The 19,328-nt window shown below is 35.3% G+C and overlaps 1 pseudogene; it reads right to left on the bottom strand.

Annotated features, from left to right (window-relative positions):
- Positions 1–3,683: 3,683 nt before the first annotated feature.
- On the bottom strand, positions 3,684–18,451 carry LOC136159174 (tigger transposable element-derived protein 1-like; annotated as a pseudogene).
- Between the last annotated feature and the right edge of the window lie 877 nt (positions 18,452–19,328).

Genomic DNA, 19,328 nt, shown 5'->3' with positions numbered 1-19,328 from the left:
ATGACTGTGAGGAGATTTGTAGAAAAAGAAAGAGAAAAGAAAATTAACTCAAATTTTAAGCATCTTACCAAGTCAATTAGAACCATTTTTTAAAAAATCTATTGAATAGATATGTTAACACTATTTTTCTTTTATTGCCCATTCTGTAAAGTTCTAAATGCAATGCTCTGAATGTCTGTCAGATTCATTAAGGACTATTACATTAGAAGTTTACCTTCTAATTTGGTGGAACTTAGCATTGTTGACCATGTTCTTTGTGTGTTGGTTCCAAGTATGGCTAAAGAAACAGAATTATAAGAAAGTATAATTTATCCTTGTTTCCTTTCTATTGTAATTTTTTTCAACACCTACATTTGATCGTGGAACTTTTGAAACATACAATTTGATGCTACAGAATGACTTGTGATAATTTTCTACCTCACTCCTTCTCCTGGACTTGAATGTTGTTGTGTCTGTAAAATATTTCTAACATACTCAAAGTCTAGGACCAGAGGCACAACTTCCTGTGTTACTGAAGTTATTTAGTTATTATCTCTTCTATTCCTTCATCAGATACACCTATCAATCATCCATGTAGCCATCAGTAAAGAATGAATTTTCCATGATATAAAAAAATTTTCACTAACTTAATAAAGTAGAAGTATGTCTGCTCAAGTAATAGGAGTTTTGTAGTTAAGCAGCTGTGTTGTTGATTCAATGGCTCAAGAGCATAGGACTAGATACTGATGCCATCACCATATGACCCTGGTGGAGTCAAGTTACAGCAATGAAGGACATGGATACAAGGCAAAAAGTTTCATGTCAATTGAGTGTTCTCCTTTAAAGAGCTATACTTAACCCAAACTGTGGAAAATTCTTAAAGAGATGGGAGTATCAGGTTACTTTAACCTGTCTCCCGAGAACCTGTACTCGGGTCAAGAAGTAACAGAATTGGACATGGAACAATTGGTTCAAAATTGGGAAAGGAGTATGACAAGGCTGTATATCGTCACCCTGCTTATTTAACTTATATGCAGAGTACATCACTCAGAATGCCACGCTGGATGAATCACAAACTAGAATCAAGATTACTGGGAAAAATATCAACAATCTCAGATATGCAGATGATACCACTCTAATGGCAAAAGTAAAGAGTAACTACAGAGCATCTTGAGGGTGAAAGAGGAGAGTGAAAAATCTGCCTTAAAACTCAACATTAAAAAAATTAAGAAAACTAAGACCATGGCATCTGGTCCCATCACTTCATGGCAAATAGATAGAAAAAGTGGAAGCAGTGACAGATTTTATTTTCTTGGGCTCCAAAATCACTGCAGATGGTGACTGAAAGCATGAAATTGAAAGATGCTTGCTCCTTGGAAGGAAAAAGCTATGACAAACCTAGACAGCACATCAAAAAGCAGAGACATCACTTTGCCAACAAAGGCCCATCTAGTCAAAGCTATGGTTTCTCCAGTAGTCATGTACAGATGTGAGAGTTGAACCATAAAGAAGGCTGAACACCAAAGAATTAATGCTTTCAACTTGTGGCACTGGAGAAGACCTTTGAGAGTCCCTTGGACTGCAAGGAGGTCAAACCAGTCCATCCTAAAGAAAATCAACCTGAATATTCATTGGAAGGACTGATGTTGATAATTTGGCCATCTGATGCAAAGAGCTGACTCACTGGAAAAGACTCTGATGCTGGGAAAGATTGAAGGCAAAAGGAGAAGGGAACAGCCGAGGATGAGATGGTTAGATAGCCTCACCAACTCAATGGACATGAACTTGAAGAAATTCTGGGAGATAGTGGAGGACAGAGGAACCTGGTGTACTGCAGCCCATGGGGTGGCAAAGAGTTGGACACAATTTAGTGACTGAATAGCAACAACAACAACATCTGTAACGGAGCAGGACCCTATGGTCCTTGGCCCCCACTGCCATGTCCTCAGTCTGTCTTTTGTCTGTGGAAAAACTTTAGCCAAAGAATAAGTGCGATCAGAGAACTGAGGACATGCAGATAGAAAGGAAAATGGTCAAAGGAGACCAAAGAACACACTATGACCAGATTGTAGTCATGACATAAGCTTCCACACTTCTGATACTGGCCTCAAAGAAATGGAAGCAAACTTAACATGGAACTGAAGATTAACTGTACCTAAAACAATCAAGATGACACGGTTCAAACCACCCATGACCAATTTCAAAATGACTGTCAGAGCTGACTGTACTGTTACTGCCTGTAGCCGCCTCCCTCTGTCTATAAAAGTTTTTTTTCCCACTGACTATCAGTGGGGAGAGGCTGCATTTGGACAGGCATCCACTCTCCCCACTGGCTGCTGGTATCTAAAATAAAGCAAACTTTCCACCAACTCGTTTCTTTTTTGGCTTTGGAGCAGCAAGTGGACAAACCCTGCTTTTGGTAACACTACCACATGACTCTCCTGTGCATCACTCTGGCTATAATTAGGCTATCTGATCAATCTTTATCTGCAAAGAAAACTGGGGAAATTTTCAGCTACGAATGTGCTCCCCTAAATGCAATCTGGGTTCAGTTGATATGCATGAAAGGAAGACTAGTTACCAGGTAGGCAGCCTGCAATTTTTGCATCATCATTCCCTAAGCAAATATGTACTTAACAGTGACAGTGCAGAGCCAAAGCCCAGAGTAGAAAGGACGATGATGAGCTCAGTGATGTTGTATGAAATACTGGATTTGTATGAAAATTCAGAAAGTAGAATGGGATAATGAGATGTTGTCACTCATTCCTGCCATTTACATATATATATATATATTAAAATATATATATATAAAAGCATATATATATATAGTGAGAGCTATCCGGTTTTGAGTTTTTGAGGATGGGTACTGCTTACTTCATCAGACCTCCTGATTCTAAAATAATATTCTAAAATACTACCTAAAATAATAAAATAGTATCTAAAATCACATTACTTTACAATTTTTGCCTCAGCAAAATATCTAATGGGTTGTATGGGAGATTCATTAGCAATTTCTACTTATTGATTATCTTTCAGAATTAGCCATGCCAACTCAACAGACTCATAAGTATTAAGTGGCTGGAGACAAATGGAAAACAATGTACCCAGATGCCCATTAAATATAAGTCCTGACAATCATAAATCACTGACTTTGGAAATTTTGGTGCTCTATAGAGATTTTATATTTTAATATTCTGCTTTTATATATAAGGAAACTGAGGCAGAACAAAGAAGTGACATTGCCAAGATCAAACAACTAGTTTGCAGCATAAATAGGTGTAAAATAATTTCCAGCCTCTTAAATCAGACCTATTTCTACTATATCTAAAACCAGTTACCTTATCTCCAAATTCTCTTCTCCTGTTCTTTACAGGCATATGTTGGAAATATTTTGAGTTAGGTTTCAGACCACCACAATAGAATATCACAATAAAGCAAGTCATATAAATTTTTTGAGTTCCCAGTGTATACAAAAGTTATACTGAGAGCATAGTCTATTAGGAGTGCAATACCATCACATCTAAAAAAAAGTACATACCTTAACAAAAAAAAAAAAAACTTTATTGTTCAAAAATGCTAACCATTATCTAAACCTTCAGTGACTCACAGCTTTCTGTTCTTGGAGAGTCATTCCTCAGTGTTGATGGCTGCTGAGAGTGATCAGGGTGGTGGTTGCTAAAGTTGATGTGGCCATTAGCAATTTATTAACAAGACAACATTAAAGTTTGTGTCATCAATTGACCCTTCCTTTCAAAAGCAATTTCTCTGTAGCATGCCATACTGTTTGATAGCATTTTACCCACAGTAGAACTTTTTAAAGGAATTGGAGTCAATCTGCTCAAACTCTGCTTCTGCTTTACCAAAGTTGGTATGCAATATTCTGAATATCTTGTTATCTTTTCAAAAATCTTCACAGCATCTTCACCAGGAGCAGATTTCATCTCAAGAAACTACTTTCTTTGCTTCTGCAGAAGAGGCAACTCTGTTCAAGTCTTACCAGTAGATTGCAACAATTCAGTCACATCTTCGGGCTCTACTTCTAATTCCAGTTCTGTCACTGTTTTCACCACATTTGCCGTTACTTATTCCATTTAAGTCTTAAACCCCTCAAAGTCATCCATGAGCACTGAAATAAACTTCTGATCTCTTTTCATGAATCATTAATGTTCTTAATGGCATTTATCCTTTCCAGAAGGTTTTCCGTTTACTTTGTCTAGATCCATTAGAGGAATTACTATCTATGACAGGTAAAGCCTTACAAAATGCATTTCTATTTCTGAAAAAAATAAGACATGAAATTTGAAATAACTCCTTGATCCATGGGGCTGCAAATGGATGTTGTGCTAGTAGCATTAAAACATATTAATCTCATTGTACGTCTCCATCAGAGCTCTTGAGTGACTACATGCATTGTCAATGAGCAGTAATATTTTAAAAGGAATCTCTTCTGAGCAGTAGGTCTCTAGAGTTGCCTTAAGATATTCAGCAAACCATACTGCAAACAGATACACTGTAATCTAGGCTTTGTGCTTCCATTCACAGTGCACAAGCAGAGTAGATTTAGACTAATTCTTAAGAGCCCTAGAATTTTCAGAATAGTAACTGAACACTAGTTTCAACTTAAAGTCACCAACTGCATCAGCTTCTAATAAGAGAATCAGTCTGTCGTTTGAAGCTTTGAAGCCAGGCACTGACTTCTCCTCTCTAGCTATGGAAGTCCTCAATGGAATCTTCTTCCACTTAAAAGGCTAAACATTGAAAAGCTGTTAGTGTATACATCTTCATCCAACTTAGCTTCACCAAACTTAGTTCCAGCTAAGTTTGGATAACTTGCTAGAGCTTCTATATCAGCGCTTGCTTCTTTATCTTACACTTTTATGTTACAGAGATGACTTCTTTCCTTAAACCCCATGAACCAACCTCTGCTAGCATCAAACTTTTCTTCTTCAACTTCCTCACCTCTCTTAGCCTTCAAAGAATTGAAGATAGTCGATCCTTGCTCTGGTTTAGGCTTTCGCTGAAAAGAATGTTGTGGCTAATTTGATCTTCTACATAGATGACTAAAACTTTCTCCATATCAACAATAAGGCTGTTTCACTTTCTTGTCACTTCTGTGTTTACTGGAATAGTGCTTTTAATTTCCTTAGAGAACTTTCCTTTGCATCCACAACTTGACTAACTGGCACAAGAATCTTAGCTTTCAGCCCATCTCAGCTTTTGATATGCTCTTCTCACTAAGGTTAAGATTCCTAGCTTTTTATTTTTTTTCCTAGCTTTTAATTTAAAGTGACAGACATGTAACTCTTCCTTTCCTTGGACACTTAGGGGCCACTGTAGAGTTATTAAATGGTTAAATTGCAACACTGTTGTGTCTCAGGGAACAGGGAGGCCCAAGGAGAGGAAGAGACATAGGGGATCAACCAGTTGGGGTAGCAGTCAGAACATACATAATATTTATTAAGTTTGTCGTTTTATATGGGCACAGATTGTGGTATCCCAAAACAATTTACAAAGATCACTGATCACAGATCACCACAGCAAATATTATAATAATAAGAGAGTTTGAAATACTGTGAGAATTACCAAAATGTGACATCGAGACTTACAGTGAGCAAATGCTTTTGGAAAAATGGCGTCAACAGACTTGTTCAACAAAGGGTTGCCACAAACTCTCAACTAGTAAAAAGTGCAATAGAGCAAAGTTTAATACAACAAAGTATATCTGCATTTATTTCTATTAGTGATACCATTATCATGTCACCCGGTGGGAAACTACTGATCAAGATACTCAAAAAATATACTTTCTTAGACACAGGTTACAAAATATTTCTAATATACTTTAAAAGCTAAACATAGATATGTAGCTATAGATGTAGAAGATTAATATGGTATACTTTTAAAATGAGATGTTTTAAAGCTATGCAATGTCAAATTTTATAGCTACAGATACTATGCAGATACTAGTTAATAGGTTTACTGGTGTGTGTATGTGTATAGTTTTCTGAAAAATTGACAATTATAAGGTGGAAACTTAGGATTATTATCCTTATTCCAGCTCCAATCTTATCCACAGTACAAATGATACATTTATATTTACACAGACACACACACATGCATGCATATCTCTCAATATGTAACAAAGTAGTCAAGGAGATGAAACTTATATTGTTTGGGGGAATCTATTAGATATTTAAATATGCTTCTAATATGACAGAGACTATGACATTAAATCTCATCATAAAATTATTTAGAATAACATCAAAGCTTGAAACAAAACAAAATATTCAGGCAAATAAATGCCTAAGACATTGTTAAACATTTTTACTAATTAATTAGATTGTACAATTAAAAATAATATTTTAATCTAATTGATTTGTAGAATTAAATCTAGATTGTCCAAGAGAAAACTGACTTATTATTGATCCAACAGCAAGCAAGAACTATCAGGAATACTAAACAGAACACATAAAATGCAAAATTTTTTTTTGAGCTTTAAATCTTTCTGACTGCAAACTTAATTTAAAACAGAATTATCAAAAGCAAGTGCCTTGATTTCAGGGTTTGCTAAAAGTAAAATAGGTTTTTAAAGTCTTTCACCATAGTTTTTTGTCAATTTGACAGAGATGGTCAGTTAATTTTAATCCCTGTCCCCCTGCCCCTCGCCAGAGTTTATATGTTTCCCCCACTAAGGAGAAAACACATTCATTCCAAATAACCCCCAAACCAATACAGTACATCTTGAAATTATTTAATCTGTTTTATAACATCACGTATCACTATATGTTTCACATTTCATGTATTTCACCATAGGTTATATTCTGGAAATGCATGAAGAATGATGAGGAATGGGATGTAAATTCAAATAGAATGCTTTAAGAAGTTTATTTTGGATTTAGATCTTTAATAACCTAGCAAATACTCACATGTCACTTTCAGTGAAGCTCTCAAGAAAGTGTGGTGGGATTTTAGAATGAAAATTACAGATCACTGACACAAATATCAATGACCACTTAGTTTATGCTAATTGGTATAAATATGATATACCTAAAGCAGTAACTCAATTTGCTATCCAATACTTTAAAGTAGAACCTCTTTCACTATTTCTGGTATATACTCAAATATGGATTTTCAGAGGAAAGAGTATAGAAACTTCTTAATTTTTTAAACAGTAGAAATGTCTATTAAAGTTGTTCAGATAAGTTTAATAATATAGCTTTGATGAATTACATTTAAAAAGCAATTGCTAAGTAATATATTTCATGTAGAGATACTGTCCTGGACAGTGTACTAATAAAGTAAATAAGTGTTCCCTTCACTATGCAAGTTCTTACCACTAAATAGTTCTTAAGAGGATGGAAATCTTAAAATTATGACAAGTGTAAAAATGCTGCTAAAGAAAACCTTACTGCCTTGCATTGTTGAATACTGCCATATTTTCAGAAGAGTAAAAGCAAAACCATCAAGTTAAGAATATTTACATGAGATGAATGCATCCACTGAAAGGAAGATCCACCACTTAAGGAGCACCTATCACATTATCAGGCACTGAAACAGGTATCTGCTTGTTTTCATTATGAGAAATAAATTAAATACTATATACAGAGAATAATCAGTATCCCACAGTAAGCAAATGATAGACGTGAACTTTGAACTTAACTTTCCTAAAGTAATGTCTACTCTTTTCTATTACTTGTCTCCAAATATAGCATCCAGATTAGCTTCACTGTATTGGAAGGACAATACTGTACTTTAAACATGATATAGACAGAATATTAACTTGGTTTAAATCTGCAAAGGATGTTAATTTCATCAGAGATTAATTACCCTTGGCGGTCACACAAGAAAGAGAATAGCAGAAGATAGAACATTTTGTCACATAGCATACATCCACAATTTTATTCATGCAATTGATGTATATATTTTAATATCATGAAAGGTCTTAACTCACTTTTTTCATGTTTCTCTTTCTGATGAAGTTCATAAACCTGTAAGTAAAATTTCAAAAATGACATAATTTAACTGACTTTATCAGATTATGTCACAAATAGAAAAGCTCTTAAGAAACTTAGAACATTTCAATTCAGTTCAGTTCAGTTGCTCAGTCATCTCTGACTCTTTACGATCCCATGGACTGCAGCACGCCAGGCTTCCTGTTCATCACCAACTCCCAGAGCTTGCTCAAACTCAGGTCCATTGAGTCGGTGATGCGATCCAACCATGTCATCCTCTGTCATACCCTTCTCCTCCCTCCTTTAATCTTTCCCAGCATCAGGGTCTTTTCAAATGAGTCAGTTCTTCACATCAGGTGGCCAAAGTATTGGAGTTTCAGCTTCAGCATCAGTTCTTCCAGTGAATATTCAGGATTGATTTCCTTTAGGATGGACTGGCTAGATCTCCTTACAGTCCAAGGGACTCTCAAGAGTCTTCTCCAACACCACACTTCAAAAGCATCAGTTTTTCAATGCTCAGCTTTCTTTATAGTCCAACTCTCACATCCACAAGTGACTACTGGAAAAACCATAGCTTTGACAAGACTGACATTTGCTGGCAAGGTAATGTCTCTGCTTTTTAATATGCTGTCTAAATTGGTCACAACTTTTCTTCCAAGGAGCAAGTGTCTTTTAAGTTCATGGCTGCAGTCACCATTTGCAGTGATTTTAGAGCCCCCCCAAATAAAGTGTGTCACTGTTTCCATTGTTTCTCCATCTATTTGCCATGAAGTGATGGGACCAGATGCCATGATCTTAGTCTTCTGAATGTTGAGCTTTAAGCCAACTTTTTCACTCTCCTCTTTCACTTTCATCAAGAGGCTCTTTAGTTCTTCTTCACTTTCTGCCATAAGGATGGTGTCATCTGCATATCTGAGGTTATTGATAACAAGGACGTGAGAGTTGGACTATCAAGAAAGCTGAGCACAAAAGAATTGATGCTTTTGAAGTGTGGTGTTGGAGAAGACTCTTGAGAGTCCCTTGGACTGCAAGGAGATCCAACCAGTTCATCCTAAAGGAAATCAATCCTGAATATTCATTGGAAGGACTGATGTTGAAGCTGAAACTCCTATACTTTGGCCACCTGATGTGAAGAGCTGACTCATTTGAAAAGACCTGAAGCTGGGAAAGATTGAGGGTAGGAGGAGAAGGGGACGACAGAGGATGAGATGGGTGGATGGCATCACCAACTCGATGGACATGGGTTTGGGTGGACCCCAGGAGTTGGTGGTAATGGACAGGGAGGCCTGGCGTGCTGTGGTTCATGGGATCACAAAGAGTCGGACACGACTAAGTGACTGAACTGAACTGAACTGAAAAATGTGTTTTTATTTGTATATATCACAATCCAAAATAACTACTTTTAATTTATATTTCTTTCCTATTTTCATGAGGATTTTTGTTGAGCTTACTAAGGTAAAGGGCATAAATTAATCTAATGTTTTCTAATCAGTGAGAATAACATAAATCTTGAATGTATTCCAGAGGAAAAGCAAAATTAGCAATGATCGCAATAATTCCTACAATATAGATTTTTGTGATAAAATATAATAGCTTAAAAGATATTTCTTCTTCCTAGATCAATTATATTGCTTATATAATAGAGGTTTCCTTTAATCATCCTTACTTTTTCACATCCAGCCTTCCATATGTGTGAATTATTTCCAGATATTTTTTTGCTAGTGAATTATGCCCCTCATTTATACTTGTTAAAATAAGCAAAGTAAAGATGATAGATAGATACAAGAATGCTTAATTACTGTGGAATTAATTTTATTTTAATAGCCAGTGCTTGTTGAGATTTAACTCAAGTTCTAAACTCCAGTAGAGTCCACACTTACAGAACATTCTAAGAAGGAAGAATGCTTGAAGTGAGTGGTAAGAGAATTTTATGGTGGGAGTAGATATTAAGTAGACTTTAAATATTTTCTCTCTCATGTGTGTTAATTTCTTCGCTACATTAAAAAAAATACATACATTTTTTTCAGTACCAAGAGTGATTTGAAATGAGTCTGAACCTCACAGACTCAGCTGATAATAAATGACATATTTGGGTGATTCAGACAGGAATTTAGATCGCCTTCACCATCTCCTTTACCTTGTTCTTCCCTTAAGAAGGACACTAACTTTGGACCATGAATACCTAAATACTAATTAGACAAGGAAATGGAGAATCGAGTTTCTGATGTGTGGGGGTATGGGAGGACGCTTTCTTTTGCTCTCTTTTTCTCCTTTTCTGTCTTTTTTTCTCTCTCTCTCTTCCCCTCCCTCACACTTCCACGCAATTCTTAGTGTGGTATCTCTGAATTTTCAGATTGCATCTCTCTTTATGTTATTTTATGCAATAAAATGTGATGTTTCTGAGGATGCCTTCTGCTCATCAAAGAGCTTGCTCTGGAATTGCCTAAGAATATGAGAATTACAACAATCCTACTCAGAATATCATTGAGAAATTTTCTTTTCTTGGCATGTTTATCCTTGAATTTATTTCCTGAACATGTATTGTCACTGAAATAAGAGATTTTACAGGTTATATTTCTTAGGGGTTAGAAAAATAAATGAAACGACAAAAAGGGAGTCTGACAAAACAATTTCTGATCTAGTATACATATAGGTTGTCTCAGATAGTTTTGTCAAGAAATGCTACCATGAGCATATTTATAAATATTTCTTTATGTGGTAATGTGCTAGAGCAACTCTTTCTGTAGCATGACTCCTAGAAATGAAATTGGCTAGGAAGTGGGTAAACACATTTTAAAATATAATATCTTCAAGATGAATTCTAATTTTTTTTTACCAACATATACTACTGGTGCAGTGTTTGAGCCACTCTTGAAATTTTGTTGTCAATACCTAGATATGTCTTAGAGAACAGAAACAATATAACCATGAACCTGTTACCAAATGCACCATATAGTTTTGCTCCATATAAGTTTAATCTTATATAAAAAAGAATAAAAAATATTATGTGTGCATTTGACTATTATGTAGAATGGAAGATGTACATGAAAGAGATAGAGAAACTAAGGACTTTTCTCAAACAAACATTAGAGCAGTTAAATAAATAGACCTTTATTTTGTCTTTCTTTTGATTTCAACAAAAAACAACTAAATTCAAGAAATGTTCATAAGATGTTCACAAGGTATGGGTTTTATATCATTTATTTTTAATGCAGTTTATTTATGAATACAACATTATTGATTATTTATCCTGCGTTTATGCACTCAACTAGGCACAAAGGACAGAAGTGAGAAAAATAACATCTCTGTCACTGAGAAGCACACAGTATATTTCTTGAACAAAGTAGCCTTCAACACAATGTGAAAAAAAAAAAAAGATGAAGAAACAGAATAAATGTGATGCAACCAAAAAAGTGGTTTCTCACTGTGCCCCACAAGGCATCAAGCAAAATTTCACAGAATAAGAGGTGCTTGAGTGTGTTGTGAAGGAGTATTGGCATTCTCCAGGCAGATAAGAAAAGAAAAACCACTGCACAGAGTATACAATCTGTAAAAGCTAGCTAAATATGAGAGACAATCGAATAATTGGGGAACTCTTTGTAAAGACATAAAATGTTTAGAATGGTGTCTGGCACTGTCATTATTTACAGAATATTTGATATCATCATCATCATCATCATCATCATGTTAGTAGTAGTAGGAATTATTCACTCCTCTTCAAAACTCTATCCATCAAATACATTTTCCCAATACTCCTTCACAAATGAGAAAATTAAGGCAAGGAAACATTAGGTAAGTGTTCCAAAAGCACATGTTGGTAGTTTAATGCAGCTCAACTTCAAGATACATATAGAAACAATGTCAGAAATACAACAGACTATGAAGTTATATACTAGTATAAAAATATTGTTCTGCAGGTCAGAAAGTTTCTGAAAAGTATTATGCATAACAATGTTATGATCTAATACGAAACAGCATTGTGTCAGCAGGGATAATTTCCTTGTGTGTGTGTGTGTGTGTGTGTGTGTGTGTGTGTGTGTGCGTGCGTGCAGGCTGTGGGGGGAGGGAGGGAGGGGAGGAGGGGTAGCTTGGTGGTGTTTTTTGTTCCTACATGTATCATCACTGGAGAGGTCAATCATACAAGTGAGCTAGTGAGAGAGAAAATAAATGTGAAAAAAGAAGTTTCCTTTGCTATATGCTTTCATCTAATGGGAATAGCCACCTCAAAGCCAGTCCTCCTTAGAGAGGTGGGAAATGTCTTTACCTTACTTAATAGAAGATTAAAATGTTCATCAATATAGGGCTGGATGACTTCTGAATCAAAACTTTTACAGCAAAAATTGAACATAGGACATTTTATTATCTAAAGTGAACAGAGAAGTGATGGAGTCTACAGGAGTTATCATGTAATAACAGAGTGAAAATTTAATTTTCTGTACTGAATACATTTTAAAGGAAGAGCAGGATACAAAAATAAGGTTATAATTTGAGTACTTTCTTTAAGTTTCCTTATCCATTAAAGATGTTTAAAGGATAGAATCAATTTTTACATTGACGAGGAAGTAGGAAGAGTAACAATGAGCTAAATAATACTTCATTAGTTGCTTAAATGAATAAAGGTATTAATGGAGACGTTTTTGGGAAAGGAATGAGATCGTTTGTAGAGCTGATGCTGCAGATGTAGATACTTACAGATATTAATCTGTGAGACATCAATACAGAGATGTTAATTAGCATAAGAGAAACACAAATCTGGTATCTCCAGCTTGTACTTTTTCAAGCTGAATTTTAGATATACATATTTACTCTCATCTTCATACCAATTATTCAGAAACATTTTTCCTGTTATTCTATTTTATGCCTCAGGAAAGTGCTCCCATTTGTTGATGAATCAGAGCTGAAAGGCCCCAAGTAAATATCACAGTAAAGAGGGTTTTTATGCTGTTGTTATTGTCGTTCTTAATATTTTCTGTTACAATTTCCTTGGGAAAAGTTTTAGTAAGAGTGATTTTTAAAAGCCTGAACAAAAGCAAAGACATATAATAAAATGCCAAAATAAATAATGAAGAGAAGAAGACCATTTCCTCTCTCAATATGACTAGGAAGAAAGGGAAAATAATCACTTAAAACTAAGCTTGTTTTATTTATTTATTATTTTAATTTCTCTGGTTGTATCACCCTAATAATCTTCTGCTTTCCATTTCCTTTGATCTAACAAGACAGAAAATTTTTAATAGAACTGTGGTAATCATTTCACAATATGCACATGTACCAAATTATCATATAGCACACTTTAAATGAATACAGTTTTGTCAATTTTACCTCAAAACAGCTTGGAAAAAACAAAATACTAATCTAACAGTATGAGTACTTCTTATTATAAATCTGTACAAAAGTGTATATCTATGTGATTAATTTATAATTGTTTTCACTGTAAACTACAATTACTTTTTTTTTCTAGAAAACTGGTTTTGTGCAATTTTATTTTCATGTTTTTTTAATTTGTAATATGTTTTTGAGGTGTAACTGATATGTAATATGAAGTATACATTTAAGGAAAACAGTAAGTTTTGCTTTATGCATACACTTGTGAAACCATCTCCAAATCCAGATAATGAACCTTTGATCACTCCACAAGTTTGTTGATGTCTCTTTGTAATTCCCTCTGTCACCTCAGCTGACTCACTTCTCTGTCTTCCCTCCCACTCATTTGTTTTCTGTCATGGTAGACTGGTTTTCAGTTCTCTAAAATTGTACGTAAATAGAGCCATTTTGTATGTGTACGTGTTGGTCTAGATTCCTCAAGTGGCATACTTTTTTCAAGATCCACCCATAGCTGAAGCATGCATCAGGAATCCATTCTTTTCTGCTGCTGAGTATTGACTAGATTATACCAAGTATATTCTGTTTATTAACCTGATAATAGACATTTTGGACCATTTTCAATTTTTGGCTATTACAAATAAAGCTGCTACAATTATTCTTGTACTAGTCTTTGTAGAGACATCTACTTAAATTTCTTTTAGGTAAATACATAGATGTGGAAATGCTGGGTCATATGATAGATATGTTTTACTTTTTAAGAAACTATATCAAGATATTTTCTAAGTGGTCTCACCACTTTACATTCTCCCTAGAATGAGAGCCCCAGATTTTTGACAGTCTCACCAATACCAAGCTCAGGTAGGTTTACTTTTTTTTTTTCCATTTTAGTCATTCTGATAAGTATGTCTCATTATTATTTTGAGTTTTATTTTCCTAATGATGAATGATGTTAGGCATCTTTTCAGGTGTTTATATGCTATCTACATATCTTTGGTAAAGTGCTCAAATAATTTGTCCATTCTATTACCTGATTGTTTTCCTTATTACTGAACTTTGAAATTCCTTTAGATGCTCTGGAAATAAGGCCTTTATCAGATATATGTTTTGCAAAAGCTTCTCCCAATCAAGTAAACATAAAGATCACAAAATGATCCCTATCAAATTATTGATGATATTTTTCACATAACTGTGACAAAAAAAGTTTAAAATTTGTATGAAATGAAGACACAAAAGACTCCCAAATAGCCAAAATAACCTTCAGAAGGAAGAATGAAGCTGAAGAAATCAGCTTCAGACTGTACTACAAAGCTACAATGATCAAAACAACATGATACTGGGACAAAACAAGCATGGATAAATGGAACAGGATAGGAAATTCAGAAATAAATCCATTCTCTTATGGTCAATCATTCTAAGACAAAGGAAGCAAAAACATATAGCAGAGAAAAGACAGTCTCTTCAATAAGTGGTGCTGGGAAAATTAGACAGCTGCATGTAAAAGAATGAAATTAGAACACTCTCTAACACCATATACAAAATTAAACTCAAAATGGATTAAAGGCCTAAATGTGAGACCTAACACTCTAAAATACCTAAAGGAAAACACAGGCAGAACACTCTTTATTTAACACAGTTTATTAACATATATTGCAGCAGTATTTTTTTTTTTTTTTGGCTCTGTTTCCTAGAGCAATGGAAACAAAAGAAAAAAATAAACAAGTGGAACTTAATTAAACTTAAACTTAGTTTAAACTAAACTAATTCATTTAACTAATTAAACTTAAAAACTTTTGCAAGCAAAGAAAATAATAAACAAAATAAAGGGACAACCCATAGAATGGGAGAAAATATTTGCAAATAATATTGCCACAAAGGCTTAGTCTTCAAAATTTAAAAACAGCTCATGTAACTCAATATCAAAGAACCCAATCAAAAAATTTGGGCAAACGATCTAAATACACATTTAGGCAAAAGACCTAAATAGGCCTAAATTTCTCTAAAAAAGATATACAGATCGCCAATAGGTGCATGAAAAAATGCTCAATATTGCTAATTATTAGAGAAATGCAAATCAAAACAACAAGATATGTCCCCTTGCGCTGGCCAGAATGGCCATTGTCAAAAGACTACAGATCACTTAATGCTGCAGAGAATGTGGGGAAAAGGGTAAAAACCTTTTCCCAGTGTAGGGAAAACACCCACACTGTTGGTGAGAATGTAAATTGGTGTAGTCACTATGGAGAATGGAATAGAGGTTACTTAAAAAACTAAAACTAGAGTTACCATATGATCCAGAGCTCTTGTTTTATGTAGCTCGCCCCCTTTTCACAGTCCTGCCAACTCTAGCTTCCCTGATCTCTCTCTGTTCTGCCCTCTCAATTCAGGGAGTCCACTAAGCTCCGCCTGGGTCCCCCTCCTTTTTCCATGGCCTACCGACTCTCCCAGGACCATAACTTGGGACATAGAGCTCACCAAGATCATCTCTTGTATCACTGGGATCACTCTCCTCATAGTCAAATATCCAGTTTCTTGAGAAGGATTGTTTCAAGTATTGTGCATATGTTTTTTGTTTGTTCATTGCTTTTCAGATAGGAGAGTAAATCCAAACTACTCTATTCTCATAAGAAGTGGACATTCTTTCACCTTCTTTTAAAATTAGGTAAAACCTAATCTGGCACTAGCATCAGAGAAATCAGAAACATTATCATTTCTACAATAATTAAAGAAAATGTGGATACCTCTCCTAAATAGCATGTTTAGAAACAGCTTTTCTGTTTAGAAAGGCAAAAGGGAGATATGACAATCTATTTACATAGATATTATTCTTAAATTTACCAGTGAAGTGAAGTATGACTTCTTATTCTCAAATAATTAAATATCTTCCTTGTATTCCAATACATGAAACAAGTCTTTGCAAGTTTTTTAATATTGCAGTTGAAATAATTCTAGTATTAGAAATGTTATTGACACAGGTTGAAGCTTCGCACTATTTTCTCTGAACCCAATAAATCTGAAAGCATGTACCACTTGTGAAATTTAAAGTAAACTCACTCTATATGTATTTGTATTTATGAGTGTGTGAATATAGGTAATTATGTTCTCATAAACTTTTATTTCCTTTTACAATCTATATAGTGATGGATATAGCTAAGTTTGCATTGTTTAAAAGATAAAATTCACCTACTTTGGTCTGACAGAAGAACTCACCAGAAATTCAGTTCTTAAATACTGACTTTATCAGTAGTAGAGTATTAAAAAGCAGGCTACTCTAAGAAAAGCAATATTTACAGAGGTTTGCTAGATGCCTGCACAGTTTGAAGTAGTAAAAAATCTATCACTAAATAAAGCCAGGTCATTTGAGAGTCATAATCTCTTTATAGTATATTCTGATTAATGTCTTTTAATGGATTTGGCACTGAGTTTGGGCCAATGGCTCTTATTGTAAGATACTATCAATACACTTATATGAAATTCAACACAGTTTATGATAAAGGTGTTATGGAGGATATTTTCTTATTAATTGCACATTATCCTACTTAGAAGAAATCACTCTCAGATCTTAATGTCCAGGATAGCTGGCCACTGGTCTGTGCTTATCCTTATGGCTAATGTTAATCTTCTCATTGATCATTATAGTTTCTGCACCAGTCTGCACAAGCTGTTAGACATCTTAGAAAAAATAATAATAATGGTCCACTGAAAACAAGCAAAGTGGGTTTATGACATTGTTTTTAATTTAAAAACTCATTTTAATGAATGTATTTCATTTCTTATACTAGATAAGTGAGGCAGTGCTCAGATTTACTCCTTGCATACCAAAGGATTCAATCTCCCAGTCCTCTAGGATTATTGATGACTGAAACATGAGGTCTGAATTCCTCTCCAGAAACTCCCCTTGGTCAGAGAGAGTCAAATCACCCAAGTCCATGTCTCTTTGCTAAGGGCAACTTGTGTCTAATGATTAATCAATACAAGCATATAAAGGCCTGAACTGTAAGTAGCTCACTCGTGACCGACTCCTTTGCGACCCCATGGACTGTAGCCCGCCAAGCTCCTCTGTCCATGGGATTCTCAGGCAAGAAAACTGGAGTGGGCTGCCATTCTCTTCTCCAGGGGATCGCCCCAACCCAGGGATCGAACCCGCGTCTCCTGTGTCTTCTGCATTGGCAGGTGGATTCTTTGCCATCTGAGCCATGAGGAAAGTCCCAAAGGCCTGGAAAGCTTTCATCAATTTTGGGTAGCTTTGAAGGGTCACTTCAGATTGAGAACTCTCTATAAGTTCAGATAAGGTCCTTTTTGCAATGGCATCACAATTAAAGTTTTTCTTCTATATAGTCCTTCACTCCACCACAGATGTTGATGCTAAGGTCAAACACCAGTAAAATTTCTACATATAAATATTTATCTCAGAGTCTGTTTTTTGTTTTTTGCTTGCTTTGTTTCATTTTGGCAGATGGTTCCAAGAAGCAAAGTCTAAAATTATACTCTGAACATGGGTCACTGGCTGGCTAGCTGGCAATAAGGACCAACACCCCCCCACCCCATCACTCCTGGTGAGTAGCAGGAATACTGTTAGTCCCTGAAAAGTGGATGCAGTACAGTTGTCAGAGAAGTCACCAAAGTTCAAAATGAGATAGAACACCAGTATAATGGAATACAGTGTAAGGTATACCGGTACCTTTAGAGGTAGAAGGAAAAAAGTGATCATAAGGACTAGAAACTTGAATGAAAATTTCTGAGGGCAATCAACAAAGTGGAGAAATGCAATGAGAAGCTGATTATGAAAAATCAACAACAGGACAAAGTGTGAAATCCAGAAGTTCCTGTTGGCTCACACAAATAAACTCTTCTTTCCTGCATCTAGAGTCTCAAAAAAGCTGAGAATCAGATATAAAAATAATTACAAGATTAGTAGAGGTACAAAGGAGGTTGCCTTCTCAATTCTAGCAGGCCTACTCTGCCACAATAAGAGGCCTGATTAGGAATAACTGAAGCTCTGAGTCTTGCAAAAAAGATACACAATTCAATGCAATCAATGCACTCAAGGATCTTAAATCCAGTTTCCCAGGACCTTGTGGATCTATTGATGTAATTTAACCCTACCTGCTGAAGCCTTTGTCATTTTCCCGTTGTTTGAAGATGATAAAGCACGTTCTGTTTTGTAAGATGGTGTGCACTCCCTTAGAATAAACTGCCATCCTTTTTGACCATAAGACAAATGACTAAACTTGAGTCTCATTCTAACCCAGGCAGGGATGTTCTGTTTCTGCAGGACCTGCTGATGCTTCAGGACCATCCAAAATGTGCAGCCTGGAGACTAGAAAATATTTACATATGGGACTAGATCCTATATGTTCCAGTTAAAAGAGGGTCATCAATATAGAAGGATTTCCTCATTAAACAGGACTAAGAGCCCTGAAGATGGTACTAAAAATGCTTCCAGAATGATTCTTGTTCACTTACAGAAAGTGATTGCCCAGAAATGCTGGGACAGATTTTTTTTTTCAAGTCAGAGAAAGGTATGTTACATTAGGTGAGGAATCCCATCAGATGAATGAATGAAGACTCTAGAAGGCCCTTCACCAATGTGATAAGGAATAGACTAGTAGAGTAGCTGGCATCATTGAGAAACTCAAAAGTAGATTTCTCTGTAGACCAAGGATGAGAATAATATTTCTTTTTATAGCACTTTCTTGCCTTATGATAACAAGAGTGATAAAATACTGAAGAACACGGAGGCTAGTTATCTCCTCTCAACCACTTGTCAGAAGCCAGGTTGTGAAATTACTGGAACCTGCAAGAAAACCTGAAAGGCAACCAGAAGGACCAGATCCACATGTCAGAGAAATGTTTACTAAAAAAACACATTTATAGGGGTAAAACAGATAGGCATACGAAAAGGGTGCTGCTTAATCTATAAAATCAAAAGAATTCAAGTTGGGGATAAGGAGGCTGAGAGCTATAAATCACAATAAAAACTCTTGATCCCTTTATCAAAAAGAACATGTGTACACCCATGGCGGAGTCATGTCAATGTATGGCAAAACCAATACAATATCGTAAAGTAATTAGCCT

This window comes from Muntiacus reevesi, chromosome 2 (assembly GCF_963930625.1).
Source record: "Muntiacus reevesi chromosome 2, mMunRee1.1, whole genome shotgun sequence".
Taxonomy (NCBI): domain Eukaryota; kingdom Metazoa; phylum Chordata; class Mammalia; order Artiodactyla; family Cervidae; genus Muntiacus; species Muntiacus reevesi.
Note: the sequence above shows the minus strand (reverse complement) of the source record. Positions and strands in the feature narration are given on the sequence as shown.